Raw genomic sequence first — 17,716 nt, forward strand, 5'->3', positions numbered from 1 at the left:
CCCTTGCAAAACCAGGTGGTTTTGCGATAGGCCATTTTGATGTCGCCTCACTACGTTTTGGGCCCTTGCCTGCCGTGGGTACTTGAGCCTCCCACACAAGTGAGGCACCATTTTTACCGGGAGACCTGGGGGAACGCTGGTTGGTGGTAAATTTGTGTGAGCCCGGTGATGCCACAACTTTCCCACCCCAAAATGTTTGAAAAAAGTGATTTTTCCAGCAAAAATTGAGGTTTGCAGGGGATTCTGGGTAAGGAAACGTTGGAGGATGCACGCAAGCCATACCTCCCTGGAAGCCGCCGGGTGTCTAGTTTTCAGAAATGCGTGGGTTTGGTAGGTTTCCCTAGATGGCCGCCGAGCACCGGGTCAAAAACCAAAGTGACCCCCCGTGCAAAACCAGGTGGTTTTGCGATAGGCCATTTTGATGTCGCCTCACTACGTTTTGGGCCCTTGCCTGCCGCGGGTACTTGGGCCTTCCACACAAGTGAGGCACCATGTTTACCGGGAGACCTGGGGGAAAGCTGGGTGGTGGTAAATTTGTGTGAGCCCGGTGATGCCACAACTTTCCCACCCCAAAATATGTGAAAAAAGTGATTTTTTCAGCAAAAAATGAGGTTTGCAGGGGATTCTGGGTAAGGAAACGTTGGGGGATCCACGCAAGCCATACCTCCCTGGAAGCCGCCTGGTATCTAGTTTTCAGAAATGCATGGGTTTGGTAGGTTTCCCTAGATGGCCACCGAGCACCGGGTCAAAACCAAAGTGACCCCCCTTGCAAAACCAGGTGGTTTTGCGATAGGCCATTTTGATGTTGCCTCACTACATTTTGGGCCCTTGCCTGCCGCGGGTACTTGGGCCTCCCACACAAGTGAGGCACCATTTTTACCGGGAGACCTGGGGGAACGCTGGGTGGTGGTAAATTTGTGTGAGCCCGGTGATGCCACAACTTTCCCACCCCAAAATGTGTGAAAAAAGTAATATTTTCAGCAAAAATTGAGGTTTGCAGGGGATTCTGGGTAAGGAAACGTTGGGGGATCCACGCAAGCCATACCTTCCTGGAAGCCGCCGGGTATCTAGTTTTCAGAAATGTGTGGGTTTGGTAGGTTTCCCTACATGGCCGCCGAGCACCAGGTCAAAAACCAAAGTGACCCCCTTGCAAAACCAGGTGGTTTTGCGATAGGCCATTTTGATGTCGCCTCACTACGTTTTGGGCCCTTGCCTGCCGCGGGTACTTGGGCCTCCCACACAAGTGAGGCACCATTTTTACCGGGAGACCTGGGGGAACGCTGGGTGGTGGTAAATTTGTGTGAGCCCAGTGATACCACAACTTTCCCACCCCAAAATGTGTGAAAAAAGTGATTTTTTCAGCAAAAATTGAGGTTTGCAGGGGATTCTGGGTAAGGAAACGTTGGGGGATCCCCGCAAGCCATACCTCCCTGGAAGCCGCCGGGTGTCTAGTTTTCAGAAATGCATGGGTTTGGTAGGTTTCCCTACATGGCCGCCGAGCACCGGGTCAAAAGCCAAAGTGACCCCCCTTGCAAAACCAGGTGGTTTTGCGATAGGCCATTTTGATGTCGCCTCACTACGTTTTGGGCCCTTGCCTGCCGCGGGTACTTGAGCCTCCCACACAAGTGAGGCACCATTTTTACCGGGAGACCTGGGGGAACGCTGGGTGGTGGTAAATTTGTGTGAGCCCGGTGATGCCACATCTTTCCCACCCCAAAATGTGTGAAAAAAGTGATTTTTTCAGCAAAAATTGAGGTTTGCAGGGGATTCTAGGTAAGGAAACGTTGGGGGATCCACGCAAGCCATACCTCCCTGGAAGCCGCCAGGTGTCTAGTTTTCAGAAATGTGTGAGTTTGGTAGGTTTCCCTAGATGGCCACCGAGCACCGGGCCAAAAACCAAAGTGACCCCCCTTGCAAAACCAGATTAACTATTGTTACTACAGCGTGAGAATTTTGGAATAATATTTCAAAGAAAATGTGTCAGACATTTTGAGGTTTACAGGACATTGGGGATAAAAAATCTTTTTCAATTCACAAGAGAGACATCACCATGAACTCCCATGGGTTTTCGACAATATCTACAGTTGGTGGGTTATTCTTGCATGGAAAGTGTACCTTGGCAGAGAAACTAAAGACAAAGATTCCTGCACAACCATCTATTTCTCAAACACACACACATACTGGTTGGATTTGGCACGAGGGCGAGTCATGGTTCAGTGTATTAAATTTTATTAACAAGAGATTTCACAAAAATGAAATGCACTGTCAATAATTAGATTCACAAAAAAACAAACCAATGACTCGCAGCTCGTGAGCTGTAAAGCCACGTCAAGGCACCAACCACTTTACAGGCCATTCACACACCTTTCATACGTGATACAAACAAGACCAATTGCACCACCAGGCACAAAAGCAACACATTACAAAATTCACCAAAAAGGGACAAGGTACACCCTGCTTCAGAAAGACAAATATTACTGCACAGCCATCTAATCCGCAAGCACACACACATACTGGTTGGATTTGGCACGAGGGTGAGTGATGGTTCAGTAGATACAATTTTATTAGCAAGTGATTTCACAGAAATGAAATGCACTGGTAATAATTGAAAGGGCGAGAAACTGAACCATTGACTCACAGCTCATGAGCTGTAAAGCCACGACAAGGCACCAACCTCTTTACAGGCCATTCATACACCTTTCATACGTGTGAGACATACAAAACCATTCACACCGCCAGCCGCGGGCCCATCACATAACAAAACTCACACCAGCACACAGCGCCATTCAAGGGCCCATCACTTTCACACGCCCACAATCCAGACACAGCAACTACACAGGCTGATGGATTGCGTGGAGTGGCACTCAGCTAGCAGTGTGTGTAGTGACCAGCAGAAAGTCACTACTCACACACAGCCAGCCGAGCACCAGTCCACACACACCGCTAGCCAAACACCAGTCCATGCACACCGCAAGCCAAGCGCCAGTCCAGGCACACCACCAGCCAATCGCCAGTCCAGGTACACCGCCAGCCAATCGCCAGTCCAGGCACACCGGCAGCCAATCGCCAATCCACGCACACTGCCAGCCAAGCTCCAGTCCACGGACACCACCAGCCAAGCACCAGTCCGCACACACCACCAGTCCACGCACACCGCCAGCCAAGTACCAGTCCACGCACACCGCCAGCCAAGCACCATTCCACGCACACCGCCAGCCAAGCTCCAGTCCACGCACACCACCAGCCAAGCTCCAGTCCACGGACACCACCAGCCAAACACCAGTCCGCACACACCACCAGTCCACGCACACCGCCAGCCAAGTACCAGTCCACGCACACCGCCAGCCAAGCACCATTCCACACACACCGCCAGCCAAGCTCCAGTCCACGTATACCACCAGCCACGCACCAGTCCACGCACACCGCCAGTCCATGCACACCGCCAGTCCACGCACACCACCAGCCAAGCACCATTCCACGCACACCACCAACCAAGTGCCAGTCCACACACACCAACAGCCAAGCGCAAGCCCACACACACCGCCATCACATTTAGGATTTTTTTAGAAAAAAATAAAAACACAAACAAATTGCAAATAGATACAAATCTTCTAACAGAAAATCAGCAACTAAATACATTGCACTAACACCAACCTTGAAACAGAATCAAATTTTCCAAAGAATACAGACCAGGCAGTTCACTTTACCACTCATGAATGCTCCGAAAAATTCTTTCGCGTGTGGTACGCTCTGAAACAAGCAGGGAGACACAGTGCAGGATGAGAGGGACAGTCGGGGCAGTACATACGACTCTCCTTCCGCGAACCTCTTCGCCAACAGACTCTACATCTCCTACTGGGAAAATCTTTTGCGGGTGTGGGAGGAATGTGATCTGGAAAGTGGCATTCTTTCAATCTAGCAACATCCTCCACCCCTCCAACTCTAGGAACAATTGCCTGTTCCACTACAACAAGGCTGCCTATTATAGACTCCTGAAACTTAGCAAAAGTCATCTTTGACTCAGGGCAAGAATCCTGGAACACGACAAAAGCATTAAACATTGCCAAGTGGAAAAGATGGATAGCCAACTTCTTGTACCAAATGTAAGCCTTACGAAGAGCAGTGTAAGGTTCCAACCTCTGATCTACTCTGTCAACACCACCCATGTGCCTATTATAGTCTAAAATGCACACAGGTTTGCGCGCTTCAGCGACCTGACCCCAAACAGTCACAGGTGCAGTGCTTTCATCATGGATGGTAGTCAGCATGTAGACATCTCTCCTGTCTGTAAACTTCACAGCAAGAAGCTCCTGGCAACGCAACGCACTGCACTGTCCCCGCACAAGCTTTTGACAAACAAGTTCTTTCGGGAAACCTTTACGGTTAGAGCGAATTGTGCCACAAGCAACAGTGTCCACTTTGGCCAATTCCCTGAACAACCGCACACCAGTGTAGAAGTAATCTACATATAAATGGTGGTCTTTGTTAAAAAATCCTCTACCAAGTTCCCAAACAATTTTCTCAGTCACTCCAAAAGTGGACGGACAACCAGGGAGGTTAAACCTAGATTCCTTACCGGTGTACACCCTGAAATTAGAGACATATCCAGTCCTACTGTCACACAGCATATACAGCTTTATTCCATAGCGTGCCCTCTTACTAGGAATGTATTGCCTAAAAACCAAGCGGCCCTTGAACAACACCAAAGACTCATCCACTGCAATTTCTCTACCAGGGGCATAAATCTCAGAAAATCGATCAACAAAGTGATCAAGGACAGGCCTAATCTTAAAAAGACGGTCACAGTCAGGGTGATCTCGTGGCAACGCTAAACCATTATCAACAAAGTGCATCATCCGAAGCAGAAGCAAATACCTGTCACGACTCATGACTGCCGGAAAAATAGACGTTGACATCAAGGGACTGCTAGACCAATATGAAGACATTGATGGCTTCCTTAGCAAGCCCATCAAAAAAGTTAAACCCAAGAACTTCTTCATCTCTTCAACATTTGTGGGAGTCCACCGGGTAGCTCTAGAGTGTGGCTTAAGACTGGCACTGTTGTCCCTCAAAAACTGTTCGGCATACAAATTAGTCTGCTCAACAATCTCTGCCAAAAACACATCGTCCATAAACAACTGAAAAAAATTTACCGGCAAAAAGTTTTCAGTATTCACTCTAGACCCTGGAACACCAGTAAACTCTGGCAATGCCGGATGCACCATGCCAGGGGCAACCCAGAGGTCATCACTTTCAACGGGAAGCCTTGCAGCCCCAGCCTGCAGCCCAAATGCCTCTTGCCGCACTACACCAACGGGAAGCCTTGCAGCCGCAGGCTGCATCCCAGAAGCCTCTTGCCACACTACACCAACGGGAAGCCTTGCAGTCCCAGGCTGCAGCTCAGATGCCTCTTGCCGCACTATCGGCACATCAGTCTCCTCCTCTAACACATGCACTTCATCCGCACTAAGAGTATCTTCATCATCCGATGACTCCGTACGGAGAGACAACTCACTGCCAGAATCGTCCCCTGCCTCCTCTCCCTCAGATGCAGAGTCAGTCTCTGAACCATGGTCAGAGGAAGACTCAAACAGCAAACCAACAACCTGCTGAGCAGTAATCCTGCGGCTAGCCATTATACTTACTAAGATAGAAGACTGCACAAACAAGTCAACAACAACCAACAATGTGACAACCAAGTAAGTAAAGAAATGTGTACCTTTATCACAAAGATCAATGTACTCAAAAACTATACAATCAAATTACAAGAGACAGCGGCACTCATCAGAAACCAACTCTGCAGTGACACAGCAAAAACCAATGATATCAAACTAGGAAGAAGAAAAAAAAACAAATTACTCACAAGACAACAAAATACACATCGAGCACCAATGCAAAAAGTTTTTGACACTCAAAGAAAAGAGCAAAAGCCTTCACCTAGAACAAAAAAGTAAAAAAAAAACATTACTATTGCAATTCACAAAAAAAATAACAATAAACATTACAACATGCTATGTAACTACCCAAATGGTCAATCGGGTTATGTGCCAGGTGGGGCAGAAAACAGCAGGAAAAAAAAAGGCTACTCTGTCCCGGGGCGGGTGGGCCAAATACATATTATAAAAATTGCCCCCTGGAAGCGACACTTGCAAAAGGGGTCACTTCCATTTTTATTTACACTACTTCCCTGGTGTCTAGTGGGCATTTCTGCCCCCCCCCCGGCCAGAAACGGACCGAAAGTCGACCGATCTGCCACCAGGGGGGGCAGAAAAGTCTTCCAGAAAATTATGCCCCCAAGGAAGCGACCCTTGCCCAAGGGGTCGCTTCCCAAATCAATAAAACTACATCCCTGGTGTCTAGTGGGCTTTTCTGCCCCCCCCTGGGGGCAGAAACGGGCCGAAAGTGAACCGATCTGCCCCCAGGGGGGGCAGAAAAGTCTGTGCAAAAATTATTCCCCAAGGGAAGCGACCCTTGCCCAAGGGGTCGCTCCCCATATCAATATAACGACATCCCTGGTGTCTAGTGGGCTTTTCTGCCCCCCCCTGTGGGCAGAAACGGACCGAAAGTGGACCGATCTGCCCCCAGGGGGGGCAGAAAAGTCTGTTCCAAAAATATCCCCCAGGGAAGCGACCCTTGCCCAAGGGCTCGCTTCCCATATCACAATAAATAAATCCCTGGTGACTAAAGGGCTTTTCTTCCCCCCCTGGGGGCAGAAACGGACCGAAAGTGGACCGATCTGCCCCCAGGGGGGGCAGAAAAGTCTGTTCAAAAAATATCCCCCAGGGAAGCGACCCTTGCCCAAGGGGTCACTTCCCAAATGCCGAAATACACATCCCTGGCGTCTAGTGGGGCATCCCTGCTCCACGATCGCGACGCTGTGCGCGATCGTGGGACAGGAATGCCCAGCATTGAGACATCAGGGGAGAGGAAATACTCTTTCCTCTCCCCCGATGCCTCAAGGCACTGGAATTCGCCCCCCCCGCAACACCGCAAGAAAACACTCACCCTCCCCGTTGGACGCGCTGGAAGAAATGAATTCCAGCGCGTCCAACGCTTCCTGATGACGCCGGCGCGCGCTGTGCGCGCTGACGTCATCAGGAAGCGTGGGGGGGCTCGGGGGTGGCAGCGGAAACTCTTCCGCTGCCATCCCCCTCTGTGGGGGCACGATCGATGCCCCAGGGGGGGAGCGCCATCGCTTCCCCCAGGGGCTGTGCTCATGACGGAGCGGTTCCGCCATGAGCACAGCTCAGCCGATGCTCATGACGGAACCGCTCCGTCATGAGCATCGAAGGGGTTAAAGCATAAAATGATGAATACAATTATAATACAAAACTAACAATCATAAAATAAAAAATATTTCAACATTTTATAATTTAAAAACCTAAACCAGGTTTTAAGATAGAATAAGAATTTTAAAACTCAAAACATTACAATATTTCTACAATTTTAAAACCTTTGTTAAAAATATCTAAAATTAAAAAATGTAACAACAAATATTTCAAATGTGTTTCTTTTATTAAAAGCTTTGTTATATATTTTAAAATGTTATGTTTATTTTTTAAATTTATGTAATACCATTGAGATAAATATTATCTTTATTATGAAATACAAAGATATTGAAAATATATAGAAAATATGAGTATAACAAAATTATTGTAAACATTATAAAATATTAAATTGCATATCTTTAAAATTAATAAATTAAAATGTATTTTAAAATATATGTGTAAAAATCTCACCACCATTATCCATATAAACCCCAATACCCTGCTACTAAAAAAAAGAAACCATTATTTATATACATGAATAAAACAAAAACAAAAATCAACAATTTCATACCTAAAAATGTATAATCCTAAAAACACACATAAAAATAATAAATAATTAAATCAACCAACCTGCAATAAATTATATACTAATTCTCACTAACAGACAATATTACATATTTTCTACATTGATATGTATTACAACGAAATTAAAAACAACGGTAAAAATGATATTATTACCTTTGATAATCCTTTCAATGATATCTTTGATTTCGCAAGATCCTTGACACATTATTTTTGTATCACAAATTTCTTTTTTCAGTATATTTCAACCAAATACCTTAATATGTACTAAGGCTTTGATTAAGAGTTGGTAGTAACAACCACCAAATCTGCACATTCAATAAATACGAATTCCATGGGGTTCTGAAAATCACATACAGCTGATTGTGAGTTTTTTCCATTCCCCGCTGAACTGGTATTGACCACATTCGATAAAAACAGACCCAACATCACATAAAAAAATACAGAACATGCGTTGGTAACTGGGTACAATAAATATCACACTCAACCATTAGCACGTACACAAACACCAGTGAGTGCCATTTTCAGGCATTGGAACTCCCTGTAGTGAAAGATTCACCCCCAGATGGCAGAAACAGCCACAGCAGCACACAGAATTACCTCAGGATAACCCTAAAGCACACTGACACCACCTTTGTAGGTGGGAATGAGCAGGCAGCTTTTTGTGTGCACAATGTACCTTAAAACAGGCCATTCACTGATATCCTCAGTTATCACTAACAGAAACCTACCGCACTATTCCATCATGGACTCCAGAAGGGTTAAGAAGTACAAGTTTATGAATCTTAAGCTTGAGGCCCTTTTTTCCAATCTCATTCTGCATGGCTTTCTGCAATATAACATGAGTCTAGCATAGCATGCTGCAGTGACTTTGCAGTGCTACATCCATGGCGGTGTGCCACAGAGTTAAAGTGTGAGCAACCTCAATCAGCTTTAGAGTGGTTCACCTGTGCGCGGGCACTTATGTTTGTGTGGCCCTGTGCACAAGTATGTGTGATTTTTTTTCAGATCAAGGGGCCGATTCCGATCCTGGAGAAACCGTTTACTCCGTCCGACTCGTACCCGGTAAAAACACCATACAAACATGCAAGTACGATTCGTACGGAAACACCATTTCCGTACGAATCGTACAAAACACCGACTGACACAAAAATACACCCGAATGTGATCCGGGACAGCGCATACGCGACATGCAGACGGAGTTAGGCAGCCCTTTATGTACCAGTAAGTACGATTCGTACCGACAGCACTCCGGACGGCAATATTTTTACGGCACCCAAAAAGTGCTGGAAAAGCGAAGCGTGAGGATAAGGGTGCCCAGTACGTGCCGAACACCCCCCTCAGCCCCCCGTATGTATGCGCCGGACCCCCAGCCCACCCACGGACAGACGCGCCGGACCCCCAGCCCCCCTGCGGACGGACGCGCCAGACCCCCAGCCCCCCGCGGATGTACGCGCCGGACCCCCACCCGCATCTGTGCGGTGCGGACCCCCACCAGCGTATGGACGGTGCGGACCCCCACCCCCGAATGTACTGTGCGGACCCCCACCACCGAATGTACGGTGCGGACCACCACCTGCGTATGTCCGGTGCGGACCCCCATCCCTATATGTACGGTGCGGACCCCCACCCCCGTATGTACGGTAGGAACCCCACCCCCAAATGTATGGTGCGGACCCCCAGCGCATAGCGCTGGGGGGCTGCGCCGTACATACAAGGGTGGGGGTCCGCGCTGTACATCCACGGGGGACTGGGGGTCCGGCGCGTACATCCGCGGGGGGCTGGGGGTCGGGCGTGTCCATCCACGGGGGGGCTGGGGGTCTGCGCCGTACATCCACGGGGGGGCTGGGGGTCTGGCGCGTAGATCCGCGGGGGGGCTGGGGGTCCGGCGCGTCCGTCCACGGGGGGGCTGAGGGTCCGCGCCGTACATCCGCGGGGGGGCTGGGGGTCCGGCACGTACATCCGCGGGGGGCTGGGGGTCCGGCGCGCCCATCCACGGGGGGGCTGGGGGTCTGGCACGTCCGTCCGCGGGGGGGCTGGGGGTCCACGCCGTACATCCACGGGGGGGCTGGGGGTCCAGCACGTACATCCGCGGGGGGGCTGGGGGGCTGGGGGTCCGGCGCATCCATCTGCGGGGGGGCTGGGGGTCCGGCGCGTACATCCGCTGGGGGGCCGGGGGTCCGGAGCTTACATCCGCGGGGGGCTGGGGGGGTGTTCGGCACGTATGCGGGCACATGTATGGACGTCTACATGGTTGCTATAGAGGTTCGCTCCATATGGTGTTTTTACCATACGGTTGTGCATTCGGACGGACGGCACTGATCGTACTTGCGCGTTCGGACTTCGGTTTCCCGATTCGTAGGTAAAACTGTCCCAGGACGTGTCGGACACTTTTTCCGACCCGGGGACGTGTCGGGGAATTTTCCCAATGCGATTCGTATGGAGTTTTTTACATACGAATCGTACTTGCCAGTTGGTACGGGACTTGTACGATTCGTACATAAAAAAATCCGGATACGATTCGTACGGAGAATATTTTACACGGATCGGCATTGCAGTTATTTTGTTTTTGTGTGTTCTTTTAAAGCTTTTTCTTAATTTCCTACACTTTCCTGAACGTTTACCAGCTGTTTTTGAGGTGCTATTCTCAACTGGGTTTCAATGGTGTGATAAAAAGGGCATACAATAAATAATATGAGCAGCTGACAGGAATGTGCTATTCAGTGCTTGTGATTAGGGGTGGGCGGAATTTGCGAAATTCACTTTCGCAAATCATCGCGAAAATGTTAAAAATCTCCGCAAACACGCGGAAATATCGCGAAGATGCGGAAGTTTTTTGCCGCCCGTTCGCGGTATTTTCTGCATGGTCGCGGCTCGCCAACTAACGCATACGGTTGCTCGCGGGCGCGGCCATCTTGTTTTCACTTGTCTCACGGTCATGATCGCGAGAAGAAAGACGTGATCGTGCGATGAATGACGTTACTGCGGGCGCGAACTGTCGCGAGACAGCGCAAATGGCTATCAACAATCCAACATCTCGTGGAGAACGCGACCGGATCGGGAAAACTTGTCGGCGAATGCGGGGATTCAGGTAAGGCGATCGCGCGCACGCAAGAATGTATTATTTTACAGCGCGAGCAAGCAAAACATTTCCGGTAAAATGCGGATTGCAGAAATTTTGACATTTTCGCGCTCTCCGCGGAATGCGAAAATGTCAAATTATCGCAATTTCCGCGAACGGAACGGAATTTTAGCCCAGGCCTACTTGTGATAAATACTCAATGAAATTTTTAACTTGCAACCAGATGGGTTGGTAAATTCATGTTTATTTACACTGGCATGTGGTAATTACCACAATTGATCCCAATTGGCTTGTTTATGAGTGCCCTAGGAGATAAATAGGTGGCAAATAACACACCTGTTAAAATGAAATACCCCGGGTTTAAGCATTTGTCAAGTTGGATAAATAGCTCCTATTCAAAATATTTTCTTTGTATTGGAAGCAGTATATCAATTTTGGTGCTTACCGCACCAACATCGATATGTATCTGTAAATATTGGGGGTCTTTCCTATTGCTAAACCCTGGCAGATTTGACCTGCTGAAATTTAACAGAGGACGCAAACATTTTGTTGAAAGTAAGTAACGACTGCAAAAATACTACATCACTCATAATTGTGATCCCTGCTCAAACAGATATTATATAGGGATCAAAATTCTCCAGGGAACTTGTAATCAGACCCTAAGTGATATCCAATTACCGCATCCAATTCATGATTATCCTCACATTTAGCAACATTTATTTCCCTCTCATCTGGGCGAAATCCCAACAAGAATTCCTAAACAATGTGGAAAGTGGAGATATCCAGAGTTATGTGGTCCAACACATGACCGTCATCCGCGGCTGCCACAGTCATAATACGTTTTTGGACCCGTTCCCCTGGATAAGAAAAACAACTCCACAACACTTTTCATTTACAGTTGATGTACTCCAGCAGGTATTTTCAAGGTCCACTTCACAGACTAACAAGAGAGAAGTGTGAGGACAGTGGGTGTAAAACTGGCAACAAGGAATTCATTCACTTTATTGTGCAAATGAGTACAGCACCAGTTCTGAAATGGGCAATCCACATGCAGGTGATTAGTATCAATAGTGTAATTTGTAGTTATTCCTAGATTCTGATCACCTTGAATACATAAGACACTTCTTTAATCATGAAAGAAGCTATTGGTAACCACGATGTGGCCACCCACCGCAACTAGGGAGATTTTGTTTTTATCCCGTTACCTGTACACGGTTTTCATTTTGCAGCAGAGATTGATTTTTTTATATTTTGCCAGGGTTCTCAAAATGAAATCTACTTCTTGACCTGTCTTAAAACTGGCCATTACCAGAATCAAGCAGATACAATTGTGTAAACTCTACTCGTGCAAACTGCCTCCATGGCTTCTCCCTTACAATTTATTATGTTTGCTCTTGCATAATACCCATGCCCTCCTTAAATGAAAATGACAGTAGTGTGGAGGTCACATGCACTAATTAAAAGCTAAGGCTTGTTCATCGCAAGCTAGAGGACCAGAGGTAATCACCAAATAAAACTTCACCAAATGGATCATCTGCAAAGTCTTCCATTTGTTCGATCTATCCCAGCTTGTGGCCTGATATGGTCCACTCCTATTTTAAGTTTTATTTTAATCCTATCTTAATTAGGCCCAGGTGACATTTAAATTATACTGACATAATTTGTGTAGTTTAGGAAATTTTGGGGTTCGTTTTTTCCGTGAAAAGCTTAAAATTATGCTTTGTTGCATAATTAGAAGCTGTGTACAAATAAAGGCTTATTACGATGTCGGCGTAGCGTAGCGGAAACTGGACCAACTGACCTCTGGTAAGCGGTCCAGACAACCTAATTACGATGTGACCGCACACAGTGCGGTCGCATTCTCATATTTCCTTTTGGGAGCATGTGCTATGGCAATCAATTGGTCGTAGCACAAGCTCCCATAGGGAAATGGGAGGTTGAGTTTATCTCTGCACTACGTGGCAAGCACAGTGCAAGGATCAACAAGGGGCCGCCATAGGTGCCCTCATAGCCACCAACCGTAGGCCGCTGATTGAACGGGGCCCTTCTAGGGCCCTCAAACTCGCTTTGCGACAGGCTTTCCATGTTGGAAAGCCCAGCATGGAAGCCTGCAGGAAACTGAGCATCATAATCCAGACAGCGTAAAACGCCATCCATATGGATTTCTTGACGGTTCCTACTGGCCGACAGGCTCTTTGAGCCCATCGCAAGCCAGCCAGAATGACCGACCTCTTTCACTTCTGACCACCTAATTACAATTTAGGTGGTCATTCCGGCTGGCTTTCAACAGGCTCAAGGAGCCTGTCGGCCAGTTGGAACCGGCACATAATCCATATGGACGGCATTTTGCGCTGTCTGGATTAAGATGCTCGATTTCCATGCCGGGCTTTCTGACATGGAAAGCCTGTTGGAAAGCGAGTTTGGGGCCCCTGTGCAAAATTCCATTAAAAGTTTCTGAAATTACGCTTTTGTTGGAAAATGTGTTTTTCCAGCATCTCACGTCATTTTTATTTGCCCAAACATGCATTCTGCATAAAAAGGTCTCCTGAGATACCATTGGGCGTTACTATTGCGTCAGGGTCTAGTTTTATCTATGTATACACAAGGATTATTCAGAGACATATTCTCGTAGAAAAATAATGCTCATATATGGGGTTGTTTCAACGGCAAGACATTCACATGTACAAGTGTAAGTATGAGAGGGAGACACGAGGTTGCCCCTACAACAGTGATATTTAAAATGTGAGATGCAAAGAAAGGATGTCCCAAAAAAAAACGAAGCTCTAGCAGGAGGTGTTAAAGCTACATCAGCCACTTCACAAGGGTCAGGAAATTCCAATGTCATGATACCAATGTGTAAAAGATGCTTTTAAAAGGTGCATATGAACATCATATAAGGTTGTGTTGTGCTAACAATTTTCATGTGAGAAAATAAAAGGCAGCACCACTTTTCTTGGAGAATATCCCTTTTATCCACCCACCTGTCATGACGCATTGCTTCAATTCTACTAACTCCCACCTTTTAATCACGCCTTATGTATCTTGGAACGTTTGAATTGCTCACATCACTTCTATAATTTCACATTCAGGATGTGTTGTTTGAAAAAAATAAAACTAGAAATAACAATAATAACCTGTTTTTTATTGAGAATATTTAGAGTAAATGATTGCAAGCCCAAGTGCATTTTTTTTTACCGAACTTGCAATGTTTATATTTTTGGAAATACATTATTACAGATTATTAGGTGTTGTGATACACCTGTTTCTAAGAGGCAAATATTGGCTTCCTATTTCGGTATGGGCAACTATATGTAATTTTGCCTAGGGTGAGAAAATAAATTATGCTAACCATGTCTGTAAAATGCAAAGGTATTTAAATTGAGTTGGGGGCCCAACGGGGGGACCTGAATTTATCTCAGGTGGACGTCAGGCACTGGATGAGAGGAGCATCGTCCTGAAAACAGAACTGTGTATTTAATGAAAAACAAACAGAGTGGCTGTGAGGGACTCTGTGATGGGCTATCAGTATCTACTTTTGTCGCTCATATCCATACTTTAGGTAGGTATCAAGGAAACGTCAAAATAAGCCTCACAATCCCCTCCCACGTCTCTGATAAAAGATAACACTTGGATACTTTTCTACTTTAGGGTGATTAGGCTGTCCAGAGCATGTTGGCAATCATGTATTTGGTTGCATCTTATAAGTGATAACTGAAATAACTGGTATGTTTACATTGATAAATACGTTTAGAGCTTCAATTTGTACAAAAAATCATGAAAACATATTTTATTTACAGTCAGACCCCAATCAAATTATTGCGTGAAGGGTGGTGCTGCACTTACAAGTTTAAAGATCAGTGGTATAAAGAAATATGACTTTATGGACCAGGCCCAGATTTCCTAACACTTTGCACTGGGACAGTGTTACTTTTGTAACACAAACCTGCTTGCATAGTTATAAAGGGATTTGCGCCACAATCCTACTCCTTGAGGCAGGCACAACGAGAAATGTTTTATTTTTCTTTGTTTGTCTAACTTTGCATGTGTCTTGCACTTTACAGAACACAAAGTGGGAAATGCATTAAAGCATAGTTTTTATACTGGAAGGTGCACTCACAGACAGCTTCTTGCATATCAGAATCAACTTTAGGCTCCATAATTGCCACATCATCTCCATAAGCCACTACCTTGGTAAAATACCCACTTGTTTTGACTAATATGATATTCTTAGCAATCATAGCATATATGGCACAAAATACAAAGAGAACAATGGAGTTGAGCATCACCACACCTAGGGCCTCATTACGATGTTGGGCAGAAACTATCCGCCCGACATCGTCTTGGAATTGGTTGGTCTGACTCTCATTGACTCCTATGGGAGCCCATGTTCTGACCGACAACACAGGCTCCTACGGGGAAAATGGGTGTATGCGGAAAAGCTTCCACCCTGTCCAGGCACCCCATGATGCCTGCCACACAGTGCATGGTTGTAAAGGGGGGTCCCCAGGGGACCCCTAAGGCCCCCAACCGGAGGCCTCAGGATGAAGGGGGGGCTGCTAGGAGCAACCAAAGTCAGTTTCCAACAGCCTTTTCATGTCGTACAGACTGAGGTGGTAAGGCTGTTGGAATCTGACATCATAATCGGTCAGGGATAAATGATGTTCGTAGAGCTGTACGATTGTACTCCGACCGTCACTAATTCTCCGAGAGCCGGTTGGAACCGATTCAGAAAGTCCAAAAGATTTCCTTTCTGACCGCGAACATCGTAATCGGTCGGGCGGATTGTAAACCGACTGTGTCGGTTGGAAGGGTTCTGATGCGGTCTAGGAAATTCCGAATTTCAGGTGGATGCTTTCCACCTGACCTCGTTATGGCCCCCTAGAGCGAACAACTGGAAATCGGAAGATGAGATGACTTCTGTTCTATGAATAATATCTTAGTTACCAGATTGTCATCTAAAGCCTTGGCATAAACTAGTACCAATACCCATTGTCCTCATTACTTTCCAGTAGTGTCACATGGAGATTCAATGAAATGCTTTCTTCACCTCAAGCAGAATCCTACTGTTGGCTCTCCTTGAACATCAATAACATTAAAAAGAGTAATTACCATAATATCGTAATCTGGCACAAATCCACTGTATCAGAAGGAACAAATTGGAGTGGAGCATGCTCAAACTAGAAGCCACAACAGTATAATATCATTAAAAAACTCCATTAATTTAAGGTTTTGAATACTATGAGCCATGTTATGTAGGAGACTTTCCCTTCTTTCGAAGCTGCACCTAATTCCTGCATTTCTGTGATTCTGGATTTATACCTGTTTTTTGGATTGTTAACATTAAAGCATATACAAATTGTACTATACTACAGATAACTGTCTTATTCATTTGTAATGCTTTACCCTCTTTAGCAGCAGGTTTTCTGTTTGGAAGAGCTGAAAGAGCATCTTCTATTTCAGTTATAGAAAGGGGGCAATTATGATGGCGGTTGGACTGCACACCGACAGGCCGCCAGTGGCAGTCTGGCCATCAACAGTCCTTCGGTCTGACCACTGCATTACAATTCCGTGGTCAGAACCACTGCGGGCAGAAGGCAGACGCCACCTCCGACAGGATCAGTGATCCTGTCTGGGCGGTGGTTCGATTCGTATCCCTGTATGGCCGTAGTGTCGAGGCAGGCACCGCCATTGGGTATATAATATCCCTTGGCAACAGCCTTTTCATGGTGGGAAGACCACCATGAAAAGGCTGTCAGAAACAGATATGGGTGCCCCCACTGACCTCCATGCACCGTGTGACATGCCCGACGTGGTGCCTGGCACACCGTCCATGGATATGCAGGGAGTTGCTTCCAATCATGGCGGCTTGTGCTGCACCCCTTTGCCTTGGCTGCAGCACAAGCCACCATGATAAGGAGCACTTTCTGACCACCAGCAGAGCGGTCACATCGTAATACGGTGGTCAGACCACCTCCTGCTTGTCGGGTGATCTCCTACCACTGCAATAGCAGGCGGCGGTCCGACCGGCTGCCATCTTAATAGGCCCCTAAGATTAGTTGAATCTAAATAGGTTTTATTTCAGAATATTGCATTCAGAAATATCATCTGAAATAAATACTGTGTCCTAAATATAATTGAAAAAATATTGATAGATTTTGGTGTAGATTTTCTAATATCTCCAGTGCAATGATATTTTTGTAGATGCATTAATTATGACTGCTGATATTCTGACAACAATATTCTAATACCATGCCAAACATACATGGTAGAATCTCAAGCTCATCTGCTAACAAATCCTCCATGTCTAACATCTGATAGATGTCCTGAAAAACCTAGAGTAATATGTTGCCCTGTGTATTTTTATACATATGTTCATATAACTTACAATATTTTTTTTTTGTTTGAATCTGTTCTTAAACGTTTTTCTTTTTCGGTGAGTTTCATGACAGGTACACACTACAAAAAAATTGTCAACCGCATGGTCACCTGTTACACAGCAGAATTCACAAGTATATGGAAATTGAATAGAGCGATATACTAATCACATTACAGTCCCTATGTGTACAGGTCATGCAAACAGAGGGGGACTTACAGAACTCACATGACAGGGTTATGCAAAATCATAACAACAGAGCAGATGTCCACCAGTTATAAATGGAAGCATCCAGTGAGACTACAACAAGACAATCCATTTAATGAGTCATCTTGGTTGATGTGGAATATAGATACATTTTTTGAGAATAGTTAACAGATAGAACTAATTGGTAACAACCCACCAGAGCCT

The sequence above is a fragment of the Triturus cristatus genome, chromosome 1_2 (assembly GCF_964204655.1).
Source record: "Triturus cristatus chromosome 1_2, aTriCri1.1, whole genome shotgun sequence".
NCBI classification, from domain to species: domain Eukaryota; kingdom Metazoa; phylum Chordata; class Amphibia; order Caudata; family Salamandridae; genus Triturus; species Triturus cristatus.